Raw genomic sequence first — 15573 nt, forward strand, 5'->3', positions numbered from 1 at the left:
GCTAGGAGTTTGATTGCTCACTATGACGTGTGCTGACCATAAGGGGAGCGGTGCTAAATGAAGGAAGGCCCCGGCCAGCAGCTGGTAGCTGGGGAAGGAAGGCCCTGGCCAACAGCTGGAAGGCCCCGATCGGCCCTGATAGCTGGCCAAGCCTAGGGACCCTACCTGTGCACAAATTTTGTGCACTAGGCCTCTAGTTATGCTATAAACACTAATTTTCCAGGAAAAAAATTCTGTTTCAAAAGAATCAAGATAAGCCTATGGTAGATCATATGCTTTGCCAGAGGAGGCTGTGTAATGGCAGAGCTTGGCACATAAGGAGTTTTGCATTATTTATTCATGACTAGGACTTCCAATGAATCTTACAAAAATGCTCTATTCCCCAGAAAATAGTGCTGAATTGTCTTTTACAGCTTTCACACAATCAATCCCTGTTGCAGATTTGGGGCTTTGGGCAGTACCTTCTCTGGATGGAGCCAATGGTTTTCCCATAGTGCAATGAAACTGCAGAATGCAAACCTGCCACCAGTTTTCTAGTGGTAAATGTGCACCTGGCATCTTTCCACCCAAACTAACAATTTTCTATAAACATCTCTAGAGTAATTTCTAAGGGCACATTAATTTTTTAAAGAACTGGAAGATAGAAAAAGAGTACTTTTTCTGCTGTGTTTTGATAGTTCCTAAACGACTGGCTACTATCCAATTGAGTAGAAAAGTTTTCCCATTGCTAAGAAAATGAGCTTATAGAAAGACAATCACAGATGTTGAAATGAAAGAGAAGTGCAATACTTTTTTCCCTCTCTCTCTCTGGAAATGTTATTAAGAACCAAGGGCAATTTCCAAATCTAATGTAAAAGTTTTGAAATATACAGGTATTAAGGTAATGTGAAATCTTATTTTAGAAAAATTGAATTGATGTGGAGATCACAAATGGGCCAGGAACATGATGCTCAGATTCTAAGTGAGAACCATGAGAACCTAAGAGAGGTGCTGAAGAGTGCAGAGTCTCAACCACCCGGAAACTAACTCGAATAGAACACAAAAAATAGTTTTGGATAAGCATAATCTAAAAGTAATTTAATCTCACCTTCGGTGGAGTCCCTCAGAAAGGCTACTTTAAGCTACCTAAAAAGATCCATTTACTGTGGAGTTTTCCCCCTGAATTGTTATGATGAATTTTAAAACTTTAGGTATTTGTATGCAAATGAAATAATAGAGAGAAATAATAGTATTAGGATATCTACAATGTTGTCTTTATCATTTAATATAATACATTTTTGTAGGAAGTAAACTGATCTATAGAAAGCCTGACAAATAAACATTATGGTGTCACCCAGACAACAGCCATTTCATAAACATTAGGGAGCCCTTGGTATGTGCTGGCAGAATGATTGTTTTTAAAAAGGATAAATCATGCTTTCATACAACTTCTTATACTGGAAAGAGAGCCATTCAAAAAAATTACAGTTGATGCTTATGAAAGAAACCAACCCAGGAAAATTTATAACCACAAAGAGTTCTCTTAAATTGGAAGACGTCAGAATAACAGTAAATAAGATGGAAAATGTTCAGGCTTGAAAGCTGTCTTCATTTTGCCACAGTTATAATTTACAGATGTAATTCTGTGGTTGTGGACTCTATATTGCACAGCCAAGATCCCCCTTCAGGAATGAAGCCTTTACTTTCCCAGGTGCTGGAAGTGCTGCCCACAGAAAGCACTGAACTTCCAGCCTGAAGACAGCCACCTCTCCCAACTTGGACTGTATTCAATGAGCGATCAATGAGAGGACAACTTGGCACAACTCTGAAAAGTCACTGTAGTGTCAGTCTCCCTGTTGGGTTGGCTTAGGCCTCCACTGGATCACAACTCATCTGCTCCTTCTATCCAGTCCTGCTTCTTCCCTACCCCTTCACTTCCCTGGATACCAAGAGCACATTCTGATAAACCTCCTACACTTTAATCTCTGTCTCAGAATCTACTTCTTTGAGAACCCAACTTGGCCCAGCTGGTGCTAGGAGGGGCCCAAGAAAGCAGACACTGGAATGATATTTTGGCGCTGAGTTATTTGCAGCCTGGCTGACCGTGAGCACAAGATGACAAAGCAACTGTTAAAATTCCCGGCTGTAGTGAACTAGGACGGCTGTACTGGTTGAAGCAAATGCATAGCTGGTACCATGTACCAAATATCTGAAACATGTAGGAGAAATAGCAATTACAAGAAAATGGAATTGAAGGACCATTGCTAAACACTATCACTCTGGTGGGGAGCGGGGATTAACAAAACTCTGAAAGTATGAACAATCAAAGGTTAAATCTAATTTATTTGTAAGAATATCTGAGGCCCATGAAAGGTTAAAGTTTTTGCACAGATCAGGGACTTGTTTGGAAAAGAATGGGATCCAAAACATGGATGGAGATAAATTGGTTGATACAAGAAAAAATGTTGAAACTCCATATTTCTTTGAAACTACTGAGCCTATAGAAGTGGCCCATTCCTCCCTATTAAGGCTTAGGGTTGGGGTTAGATGGAGTCCATTGGTCTGGGAAGGTTTTTAACAAGAATTAAATATAAAAATAAGCTCTGGGTTAACCATTATTTAACTAGAAATTATAGATAAAAGGGGAACCAATTGCTGTTAATTAGAGAATGGCTATGCATACCCACCCAAAATCATATCAACCAGTAGAAGGTAGCGTTTATCTTTTTCTGTATTCCAAGCTCATAGCAAGGTAAGTACTATGGTCTTGATCTCATTTAATTTTCACAAATATTTCATAGGATTGATATAAGATAAGTTTTTATTATTGCTGAAGAGTCTGCAGATTAGGGAAGTTAAGTTACTTGACCAAGTTACCCAGGTTTTAAGTGCTAAGACATGGACTGAAATTAGTCCTGATCAAAAAATCCATCAAATATGGCTTTTGTGTAAAAACATATACATAACACATTCACATATGTACATGTAAATTTGAGCATGCATCAGCAATATTCCTCTGACTATTATATTGAAGACACATATGTATATGCACATTGAATTTTGTGTGTGTTTCTATATGCCTATATGTGTTTTGTACACACAGGTATATTATATCATGAGTACAGCCAGGTACCTATGCCTGTACATTCAAACACATTTATAATGCAAAATAGAGGAACAAAAAATAAGATTACTTATTGAAAATGTCATCAACTTCAGGGAAAGGAAGTGAAGGAAACACATAAATCTTTGTGCCTACCTTAAAGACAAGCAGAAAGCAGAACTGCTTTTTAAATCGATGAAACTAACAAGAGCAATTGAATGTGGCAAAGAGTTGTCAGATAGGAATGAGCGCATGTGGGCCCGAAGGTCGTGAATAACTTAGAGAAAGACGTCAATGCCTCTATTGCTAGTGATGACCTCACTCCGGTGTGGCTGTAAAACATGGCACCTGTCCCTGTGCCAGGAAATGTCAGGATGGTAAAGTTTCCACCCTGATTATGTGAAACAGGACAGGAGCTCTTTGCCCTAAACACTAAACCTCTTCATTTTCAAAGTTCTGAGGTATTTAAGCTAGAAATACTTCCAACACTGGAAGATGTTTAAATGGCTGCTTTCTAAAGAAGAAAGGAAAGGCATATGCCAATTTTTAATTCATAAGAAAATTATTAGCTCACTAGCATTTCAAAGAGCCCTATTTTAATCACAGTTGAAGAGACTGCCTACAGAAAATGTTAAATTCCAGGCGGGCGTCTCCAACCTACCCAGACCACTGCCTCCCTTCCACCTTCATCTGTTTCCTCGGGGAATAAGAAGGAACTTCAATATCAGCAGAAGTAAAACATAATGGTCACATTTACAGAATAATTTGCTATGACATTTTTATTCCAAGGCAGAAGGAAAGGAATTATGAACATAAATGGCATACCTTGGATTTCTGCTGCTTCTGCTTTCAATGACAATATTCTATATGACCCAGCTAAAGACCTTCCCTGCAGTCCTCTTTTTCATCTTTCTCCTAGCCTCAGGATATGCAGCCACTTACTCCCAAACCAACTTTCCCAGCTTTTTTCATTAGTTATGGCATCCTGTCTCTATCCCTCTTAACACTAGCTATGATGAGCACCCAATGACTATTTGATAAACAAATGAATGAATGAATGTTATAGGTTCCTGTGCATAGCAAACAGCAGCACTTTGCAGAAGCATATTCAGTCCTTTGTCCCCCAAACATAGCTAAGAATAGAGGGTACAGGGATAAGGAAAGGGAAGAAGCTTCTATGGAATGCCTACATTTTGCCAAAGTTCATGTTTTACAAAATAAAGATCTATTAATATCCAGTTGATGGCATACACTTTATAATCATGCTTTTCAATATATATAAATGTGTGTGTCAAGAGAAAATCGATTGGCTGCCTCCTGCACGCCCTACACTGGGGATTAAGCCAGCAACCCAGGCAAGTGTTCTGACCAGAAATGGAACCATGACCTCCTGCCTGGTTCATAGGTCAACACTCAACCACTGAGCCATGCTGGCTGGGCTATAATCATGCTTTTTTAATTAAAATAACTAATGTTCATTTAATTGTGACAGCATACTTCTGAGATATTACCTTTGTAGAGAACTTAAGTCATGAAAAGATTAAATTACTTTCCCAAGGTCACCCGTCTAGAAAGTGGTAGATCATAGTAAATTGTAAGAGACCGTGGGAAAACTAGCCAAAAATTAGTACTCCTAAATTACTCTGGGAGGCAGTGATAGGTGGGAAGTAGTAAGAGAGAAAATTATATAGGGAAGCAGCTTTAAAGGATGCTTTTTATGTTTGCTTCTGTTTTTCATTTAAATGAAGTTGGTACTGAACAGATGAAGAAAAGTAAAGGATGTAGCAGTGTAACGAGCTCCATCAGTGAGGACAGGTAAAACAGGTGGGTTCAAATCCTAGGATCGAAACCCCAGAAACAAAGAAGGCAGTTAGATGTAATGGATAGGTTATGGTCAGCAACTCCAGTTGTAACAGATAAACCCTGAAAACTCAGTGGGTTAAGACCAGAAAATGTTCATTCTTGCTCATATCCCCATGCACTGTGGTGAGGCAGTGACTCTGCCTCATAAAGTCCTTCAGGAGCTCAGTCCTTCCATGCATGGCTCTGCCCTCCTCTGAGACCAGGAGCCCCCTCACTTGCAGGCAGAAGAGAATGCGGCTCACCAGTGGGCGGTTTCTGTGGGCCAGGCCTGGCAGTGAGGAACATCACTTTTGCCTATATTTAATTGTCCAGAACTCAGTGCCACGGCCACACCTACCTGTACAAGAGCCTGGGGAATGTAGTTAATGTCATGCCTGGGAAGAAAATGAAAACACACACATAACTGAACCTCCACCACGTAAAATAAAAGGATGTCCAGACTTTCAGATGCCCAATCACTTCTATTTTTTATACCTTTTTACTTGCATATTTTTCTTTAAAAATTGTACTTGCGTGGTACATAGTGTTTCGTTTAAAAGCTTCCATAGGTATTTTCTATATGTGTGAATGAGTCTAAGTCAAAACAGATAGGAGATAACATCTGGGAGGTTGAGCACTAGGCTGAAAGATATCCCACATGGCCAGGAGCACCAGATTTAAAAGTTAGCAACAGGCAAAGAAGGGACTAGGCAGGCAGGCACTTCACACCACAGAACTAAAGGTAGGAACATAGGTTGGGGGATTTCAATCAAACTTCAGTTTCTAGAAAACCTGAGTTCAAAGCTGCCCCCAATTACAGACATGTGGCAGGAGAGGGGCTACAATTATGACTCAGCTGTGGCAGCTAAAATGCAAAGCAAACTCTCGCTTACTAGTACTTAGAACAAGGTGGAAACCCAGGTGTGGACCTGAGGATATGACTGTCTTACTGCTGTCAGCTTCACTTGCAAAAGTTTTTCAAGACACCCTGACAGAGACAGAATTGCTGGGGAAGCCACAGGAATGTGGAAAGTCGAAAGATGATGAGCACAGAGATTATGAATGGGTTGGCAAAGATAAGGCTCCAGTTTCAAATTCTGAGGGAAAAGGGGACAAGTTCCACGTTGATCACTAGTCGTTTTCAAATAAATGTGCTGAGGGAAAGGCCCTCTAAATCCAGACTCGAATCTGTTTGGCATGGGCATGATCCCCTGCTTTGCGTTACCTGTGACCTCTGCTTTGGCTGGAGTGGTTACGAAAAATTCCTCAGGTTGGGGGGCAGGTGCTGGCCTATGACAGACCCATGGAGCACATGACATGTGATTGCCATTGTCACCAACTGCTGCGGCTCTGCCCTCACCTTTTGCAGGGATACTTCTTGGTAAATGGCCCGCACAGACAATGTAATTCAGGCCTGTGGGTTTTCTCTGTGTGTTTTGTGTGTTCCCTCATGTTTTCCGCCGCGCCCCCCTAATCCCCCCCCCCCCCACCGCAATTGTTCAAATTGGGTGCTTATTTAAGCTCCTGGATGCAAAATTCTGGGACTGCTTTGGCAAGTATGATGTTTATTTTCAATCTAGGTCTTCATATATGTCAAAAAATGATTCATATCCTGTCCTTGTTAAGAGAATAAGAAAGTGGTCTTTCAGAGCCTGGGTGCATGGAGCAGACTGTACTAGTAGATATTTAATATATAAATGGGTAAATAATTGTTCCTTTGAAGTATTAAAAGGCAGTTATATTTATAGAGATGCCTGGCTTAGATGTCTAATCAGATACAGGTGTTTTCTGAAGCCTACTTGAATTCTAATTGTTGAAATACACTTCGAACATATTAACTAACAAGTTAATTCAATTTTATTGGATACAAAATGACTAGCGCCTACTATGAGTAACAGGTTGAAAGAATTTAATGAAAACAAAGGAATAAATCTGCCCATGAAAGAGGAATTATTGTCCCCCATCAACTAAATGAGTGAATTATGATGCACTAAATAGGATATAATTAATGGATTCAGGTGTCACCTTATTATTCAGTTGATTTTGCAATGCTGTTTTTAAAAATACACCGTTGAACACTCATATAAATGCACTCAGATCTTTTGGGAAAATGTGTTGCACTGTATCCACAGTTATAAATGTTTTGTGCTTAAACTTCTCTAAATGGTGCAACCAGGCTCAGATACTGGGCTTCTAAATTTTACTTAATTTCAACATTATTATGGACAAAATTGGAGAAATTAAAGTTTCCCCATTTCTCTTTTTCCCTCATATAAAAAGTCTCAGAAGCCAAATATGGCTAAACTTTCCTCCCCTCTTCTGGCTTTCCTCCTCCTGCCTGCTCAGAGCTCTTGTTCCATCCGTTACACTTCCTGTCTCCCAGGACGGTCACCTGACCTTCTTCCATGTTCTGATCACTTCCGTCTTAAAGAAAAGCAGCACTTTCTAGATTGTGCATCCTCGTCTAGTACACAGTGTCTCCTTCACAGCGATGCTACCTGAAAATATATTGTTTTTAGTTGCAGTTGATTCTTCCTCATTTTTCATATACAGCTCAACCAACCATTACTGGAATCGCCCAGCTCTTCCTAGTGGCATCCTGATTAGGGAACCTAGTGACCACTATTCAAACTGTATGACTCTGGCCCTTCAAAACCACTCTGTTTCGGGGTCCTGTTAGTGCTTTCTTCCTGACTCAATAACTGTATTTTCATATGCGCTATTAACCTCCCTGGACCTGGTAATATTTTTCCTCTTCCCTGGACATTTGGAAACTTTGTATTGTATGTGGTCTATACCTCTTTTTCTGTGTTGGAGATCCTTTCTTCATGCAGGGATCACTGACCTGGTTCCTCAAACTGCAGAAACTCTTCCCAAAGCTGGTATTTGGAAGTAGCCCCTGAAAAGGAAGGACTGTTTCAATTCAACTCAATTTCCTGCAATTCCTGACAGTGTTGACTACTCCCTCAGGAAAGCCATCTTCTACCTTTGCTCCTCTGATACACATCCCTGCTGCTCTATGCAAACTCTCTAGTTGTTCATTCTCTGCCTTTTTCATGTGCAGTTTCTTCTCTGTCTCTCTCTGGAATGTGTATTCTCGGACTTTTCAGCTCTTTCCCCTTCTGTAGTTATACACTGGGCCTAGGCAATCTAACCCACAGTCACCTTGTCTGAATAAATGTCACTGCTGTGTCTCTAGCTCTAGCTCAGAGCTCTCCTTGAGCTCTGGCTCTTGGTTACTAACGGTTTGCTCTTCCACGTATTTTAGACACAGCAGGTTTCAGTGTTCACAAGCATTTCCCTTTTGTGTATGTGTTTTTGTGTTGGGGTGTGTTGATTGAGTGGGATATCCATAGACAGGGCTCAATTCAGTAAGCTGGAGACCATCCTTGATTTCCTTTTCTATCTCCTTGTCTTTCTGTCTTCTCTAACTCTCTTCTCCCCCCTCCCCCCCCCCCCCCCCCCCCCCCTGCCTTCAGGCTGTCCTTTCTTCCTGGAGGTCCTTCCTTTTTCTTTGACTGGGTTAACTCATATCTCACATGTGTCTTTAAAGATCAATTCAAGCATCACTTCATTTTGAAAATATTCTTACCACCCTAGACTGACTTCGTTGCCTATCCTCTACACTTTCTATCATCTTAGTGCATGGAATTATAACATTGTTAAACATCTTGAGGTTGAAAATGTATATATTCATCATGTCTGTATTCTCAATTACAGGAGACAAACAAGTCAAGGCTAGAAAACTAGAGGCCTCAACCTGGAATTCATCCATACAAAATGCATACAGGTATGGATGAGGTTGCCTAGGCAAAACGTATAAGGACTGAGGAAGTGAACATAGAGTTGTGCATGAGCATTACAATATGTTTAGTTTGCAAAATAAATGGTTGAACTTTGTATGTAATACTTATGAGCTCAGGATTTAAGACAAATAACATTTGCTACAATAACAAATAAACAACTATAATCAAGTAAAACAGAAGCATGAAAGTACATGCTCAGGGAGTAACATGAGCCAAAAAGAATAAGAAAAACCTGAAGGCTTTTGGAGGTAACCACTCTGATTTCACTCTGACAAAACAAGAAGCAAGATTTGAGGCAGTATTTGGTTAACCAAGAAGAGGAGAGTTGCATAAAATACTGGAGAGGAGAAATAATGCCAGGAACAGAATATTGATTATGAATATTGGAGTAGAACAATCAGATAAGAAATAAATATACTGAAGTAACTGCACCTGAAGCATGTGGGATTAGGGCCAAGAGAACAGTAATCAAATTTTCAAGTAATACAGGAAAGATTTTGCTTATGATGTGATCCCTTTCATTTTCAATGTTTAGACTCTGAATGCTATAAAGATGCATTAGCTTCCTATTGCTGCTATAACTAATAACCACAAATTTAGTGGCTTAACACACTTATAATCTTACACTTATGGAGGACAGAAGTCCTACAATCAAGCTATCTGCGGGATTGTGTTCCTTCCAGTGTTTCTGAGTGAGGCCCGGTTTCTTTGCTTTTTCTAACTTTTTAGAGGCCTCTTGCAACCCTTGGCTCATGTGTGCCAGGATAGTAGCAATCCAGGAAAATCACATCGGCTCAATATCTTTAAGTTGATCACATCTCCTAAGTCCCTTTAGTTATGTAACATATTCCCAGGGTCTTAAGCAGGTATGTGTCTCCAGAATTTCATGGTGGTAAAAAAATAAAAACAAAACAACAAAAAACATATCCTTGGGTAAGGATTAAAAAATAAGGGATAAGCCAGAAATTTAAATTTTTATATTAAGTCTCCCAAATTTTAACAGCATTTTAAATTACATAAAGACACTAAATAGCTGGAGAAAACATGTATAAAGACTAGAAAGAGTCTACAGTGGATTGCCACTTTATAATTTCTCACCTAAGGATATCCATAGTACTAGACTTATCTGTCCAAAAAAAAAAAAATCTTTGGAAACAAAGGGATGAGAAGTTGTTGAGAGGTAGCCAAAAAGAGATAAAATATGGAATACTGTCTACCAGTGGTTCTCAACCTTCTGGCCCTTTAAATACAGTTCCTCTTGTTGTGACCCAACCATAAAATAATTTTCGTTGCTACTTCATAACTGTAATGTTGCTACTGTTATGAATTGTAATGTAAATATCTGATATGCAGTATGGTCTTAGGCGAACCCTGTAAAAGAGTTGTTCGACCGCCAAAGGGGTCGCGACCCACAGGTTGAGAACCACTGGAGACTGTCCTTTTCACATTTCAAAAAAAAAAAAAAAAAAAAAAATGACATTTACTCCTCATATCTCCTTTTTAAAAATGTATTGATGGAAATCCTGATGATGGCACTAATAATTATTTCATAACAAAACAAACAAATAAAAGAAAGAGGATGTGGGTGCAGCAATAAGACAAATTTTTTCTACACTCACAAAAAAAAATAAAAAATGACTGAATCACCATAAAAAGTTTTTAGCCTTAAAGATGTGATGAGTAATTCCAGAGCAACAGATCCTTCAGTTTAAAGGGTCTGTATCCTAACATTCCAAACCCCAAATCTTTATCATGCTTAAGAGGTAAGAGTAAAATAGAAAAAAAATCAAGTGAATAGTATACATTGTAAATTAAGAGAATATTCAGGATCAAGAGACGATTCTCTTTGCCAAAAGCTTCTGGGCAGTCAGGTCAGATCAGAGCAGGGAATCATCTGGCAGCTCAGATGCCAGGGAAGCGTGGTGACCTTTGCAACAGCTGCTTGCTGTTGTGAAGCAGGTGCAGGCTGGGAGCAAAGTAAGAACTTACTTGGTAAGTAAGGAACAACCTCCTGGTTTGTGATTTTTGAAGATGTGGACAGAATTGAATGGAGTGTACAATGGCTCTGATTGTGGAAACTCAGTTTGAATCCCTTGGTCTTCTCGCTGAGGAAGTTGTTAAAGGTATTATTCTTGAACTAGTAGCCCAGTGCATGAAATTCGTGCACATTAAAAGGGAATTAATTGGCCTAACTGGTTTGGCTCAGTGAATAGAGCGTCGGCTTGCAGACTGAAAGGTCCCAGCTTCAATTCCGGTCAAGGGCATGTACCTTGGTTGCAGGCACATCCCCAGTGGGGAGTGTGCAGGAGGCAGCTGATCGATGTTATATTTTAATATTATTTGCCCTTTATAATACAAGTGTGAGAGATGAAAGGAAATTAATAAAATCATATGAAAATTATATATAAACTTATTAATAAACAGTAACAAAAGGATATAACAACAACAGAAGCATGATATAAAAATGACAAAAACATGATATAAAAACAACAGTGATGCAAACAATGACTGATCAAATGATTAAACTTATTCTAATATCTCCCTGTACACCACATTAAGAGTGAAAACACTTTCAGAGTGCTTGACTAATTTCCCTTGTGATGAAGTATTTAGAACTTCAACTGTAATGTCACATGCTCTTCAAACTTGAGAGAAAGCAACATATAACTGACCATGTGTGAAAACGGGTTCAGGTAGGAATATTCCTACTCTGTCTAGAGTTTGTCCTTTTGATTTATTAATAGTCATCACAAATGCTGGCATCATGGGAAACCGTCATCGAATCAATTTAAATGGGAGCCCAGTGTCAGACGGGGACAAATTAATTCTTGGAATCAGAACAACCTCTCCCTCTGCAGATCCTGTTAATACTTCAGCTTCTATAATGTTACGTTATAATCTTTTGATAATAAATTTGGTACCATTACAAAGACCGCATTTACTATTGAGATTTCTCAATAGCATGATGATTGCACCCACTTTCAATTTTAATTTATGACACCACATTCCTGAAGGAGCAATACTATTAAGAAATTCTATGGGAAAATTTTGCTTTTCAGCATCATTTGTGGACGATGGAATCATCACTCAAATATGTGTAAAAATCTCCATCGAGTATATCCAAATTTTCTTCATTTAATTTTTGAACATGCTCATTTTTGGACAAAAAATTGCATATTTAGATATATTTTTAATATTATCTATAGCAGTGTTTCTCAACCTTGGCTGCACATTAGAATCACCTGGGAATCTTTTTAAAATCCTGACTCCTGAGACTCATCCTCTGGAAATTGTCTCTTTGTTATGAGGTGGGGCCACAACATTAGTAACAAGGAACAGAATTTCTGGGGCATGAGGCCCAGAAATCAGGATTTTAAAAAGATTCCCAGGTGATTCTAATGTGCAGCCAAGGTTGAGAACCACTGATCTATAGATATAGTATTTCCAAAGGTAGCTTCAATAATAGATCCATTACAAATCATTTCACTTACATGCTCTGCTCCGAGGGCGGGTTCCTGCCTGAAACCTCACCCTCCAGGAAACAGCTGGGAGGGGGCGCAGCCGTTTCCAAGACGACCTCTGCAGGACTGACTTCCTTCTGGTTGGTCACTCTTCTGGCCATGATGTTACATCCAGGGTTTTTATATAAGTAGATGTTCATGGGGTTGAGTGGTGGAAGTTGTGTAAGCCAAGAAATGCCTCAAGCAAGATATGAAATTTTTATCATTCCTCCCCATTTTGATGTAATTAAAATAACTTTTAACAAAAATCTATGTAATTTCATAACTAAGAGATAATCATTGCTATTTCCAGGTATATATTTATTTATAGACCTTTCTTTGTGGGATTCACTGACCTCCTGAATAATTCCTTTTTAGCTTAGTTCTATATATCATGGTGCATTCTATCTGCTATAAGTTCTATGACTTTTGAAGATTGCATCATGTATGCATGTACCCACCATTGTAGTGTCCCACAGAACAGTTTTACCACTTTAAAAAATCCTGTGCTCCATCTAGTAAGCATCTCCAATTTAAATCCCTGGCAACCACTGACCTATCTGTTTAATATCTCTGTAGTTTTGCCTTTTCTAGAATATCACACAAATGGAATGGCAAAGTAGGTAACCTTTGCCAACTGGCTTCTTTCACTTAACACTATGCATTGAAGTTTCATCCATGACTTTATGTATCTTGATAGCTCATTATTTTTACTTTTCCTCTCTGAATAACAACCCATACAATGGGTTACTACTATTGAAGGCCATCTTGGTTACTTTACTATTTGTAATTATGAATAAAGTTACTTTCAACATTTGTGTGTGGACATAAACATTTTGTGTGGGTGTAACTTTTCAAATTAGTTAGTAGATTCATGGAACATAATTGCTAGATGCTATGGTTTACCATACCATCTAACAAAGCATAGCAATGTTTAGTTCGGTAAGAAACTGCCAAATTGTCTTTCAAAGTGGCTATACCATTTCACATTCACACCAGTAATGAATGAGAGTTCCTGTTGCATCACATCTTTAACAGCAATCTTTTGTAAAAGCCATTTTAATATGTGTGTAGTGGCATCTCCTTATTTTAATTTATAATTCCCTAATGACATGATTCAAGAATATTTTCATATGCTTGCTTGCCATCTGAATATCTTCATCGGTTGAGATGTCCACATTTCTTGTCCACTTTTATTTAAATCTTTATTGTTGAAAGTATTATATAGGTCCCCTTCTTTCCCCCATTACCCCTTCTAACCCACCCCTACCCCTAGCCCCAGCCCTTCACCACCCTATTGTTTGTGTCCATGGGTTATGCATGTATGCATGTTCCCCTATGAGATTCAACAGTCTGTTCCATGCTTCTATGTCTCTGGATCTATTTTGTTCATCAGTTTATTTACATTGAAGTTGTTTATTTATTTACTGTTGAATTTTGAGAGTCCTTTGTATATTTTGCATACAAAAGCACTGTGATACTACCATAGTGGACCCGATAACCAGGATGGCTTCTAAATGACTAACATTTGGGAAGTGTAGATAGCATGGATATGTTGGATGCTGGACAAAGCAATGATTCATGTTCCAGGCAGAAAGGAGAAGAATGACGCAGTATTTCATCACACTACTGAGAACTGCACACAGTTTAAAATAAGAATTGTTTATTTCTAGAAATTTCCATTTAATGTTTTCAGACTGCAGTTGATTATAGGTAACTGAAACCATGGAAAGCAAAATCACAGATACGTGGGGATTATTGTAGGTCTTGAATACATTCCTTGCTAATAAATATGCATTTATAGTTTCAAAAACCAGAAAAATGTTTTCAGATAGAAGAAACAAGTCAAAAGGAATATTTTCTAAGTTCATTAAGCATAAAATGAGTGCAAAATACTGATTTTGGTGTTATGAATAAGAAACACAACTTCCATTATACTCTCTGTATTTTTCTGATTATCTCTTCTTAATTTAATTTCTGTTCTGCTGCTATCACTGTTGCACGGTCAAGGTGGATGCCTTCAGATAATCACACTGTCAACATCTTCGGTTATGCTACTTAAGATATAAGCTAGTTCTTTGTGATATAAAATAAAAATAAAAAGCTTTAAATTCCAAGAATGGAGTTTCAGAGAGGAAAGACTTAATTGGAAATGAATTTGAATTATAGAATCACTAGCTGTAAAGATGAAATTTATAAGATTATGGGTCCTTTGATTGATAGTAATCAGGACAAGGAGACATGATGAATTAAAACCTTGCATTTAATGTTTCATTCTAGAATGTGTACACAAATTGTCTTTCACTTCTGATAATGTTAATCAAGTAAATTAGTATGGAATAAGTATCTGGGAAAACAGATACCTTCCCTTATGCCATGATATCCTTTAATCAACGCAATTTCTCTGCAAAGGAGCTATTATTATTCCCATTTTATAATAAATGAGATTTATTTGTTGAACTACTGTGGACTAGTAAGCAATCCAACAAACCCATTTCCCTTTTCTTCTGGACAATAGACTGTATTTCTCAACCTCTCTTACAGTTAGTCTGGCCATAACCATATATCACTTCTAGGCCTGGCCCATAAAAATCACCTATATAATCTTCCTCTCTTTCTTTCCGTGGGCTTCTATCAGCCTGAATGGCTGAGTGTAGTCAGTACTGACTACCCCTGATAGGACTTTATGAGAGTAAGTAATAAACTTACAGTAATTTAAGCCAGTGATATTTCTAGATTTATTAGTCATAGTATCTAGTGTTACCTTAGCTAGCACATACATTGGTACCAGAACTGAGATGCAACAAAATAAAACCTAGAATACATAGCACCAGCTTAGTAATTGGGCAGTAGGCTGCAAGACAATTAATATTATGAGTTTGAAAGATGTAGAATGACGCTATGTACAGGGAAATATTTGGAAAATTTGTTGGCATTAGTGAATAATACCAGATATCTACTGAGCCTTTAGAACTAGAGGAAGAAATTGGAAAATGCATTTGTAACATTTGCAAATAGCTAAATTTAACAAGGTATTTTTTAAAAGATGAAGATAGTCAAAAGTTGACCAGTTTGCAAGCAGAAAGGAAAGGGAATAGTGGGGGGAAATGGGAATTTAAAGTGTTGGCAAATTTGGCTGATGCTGGCCCTCACATATGGGGGAATATAACTTAAAAAAATACATTGAGCTACTTGATCCATTAAGTTGGTTTAAAATGTACTAGTACTCAACCCACCCATTTCTGTTTATTTCAAAAAAGTTTCCTTTGGGTTGAAGGGTAAAGGATGGAGGAGCAAGAATAAAAGCAAATAAATTAAGCTTATGAATTATCCTAAGAAAGAA

The sequence above is a fragment of the Myotis davidii genome, unplaced genomic scaffold, assembly GCF_000327345.1.
Source record: "Myotis davidii unplaced genomic scaffold, ASM32734v1 scaffold59, whole genome shotgun sequence".
Taxonomy (NCBI): Eukaryota; Metazoa; Chordata; class Mammalia; order Chiroptera; family Vespertilionidae; genus Myotis; species Myotis davidii.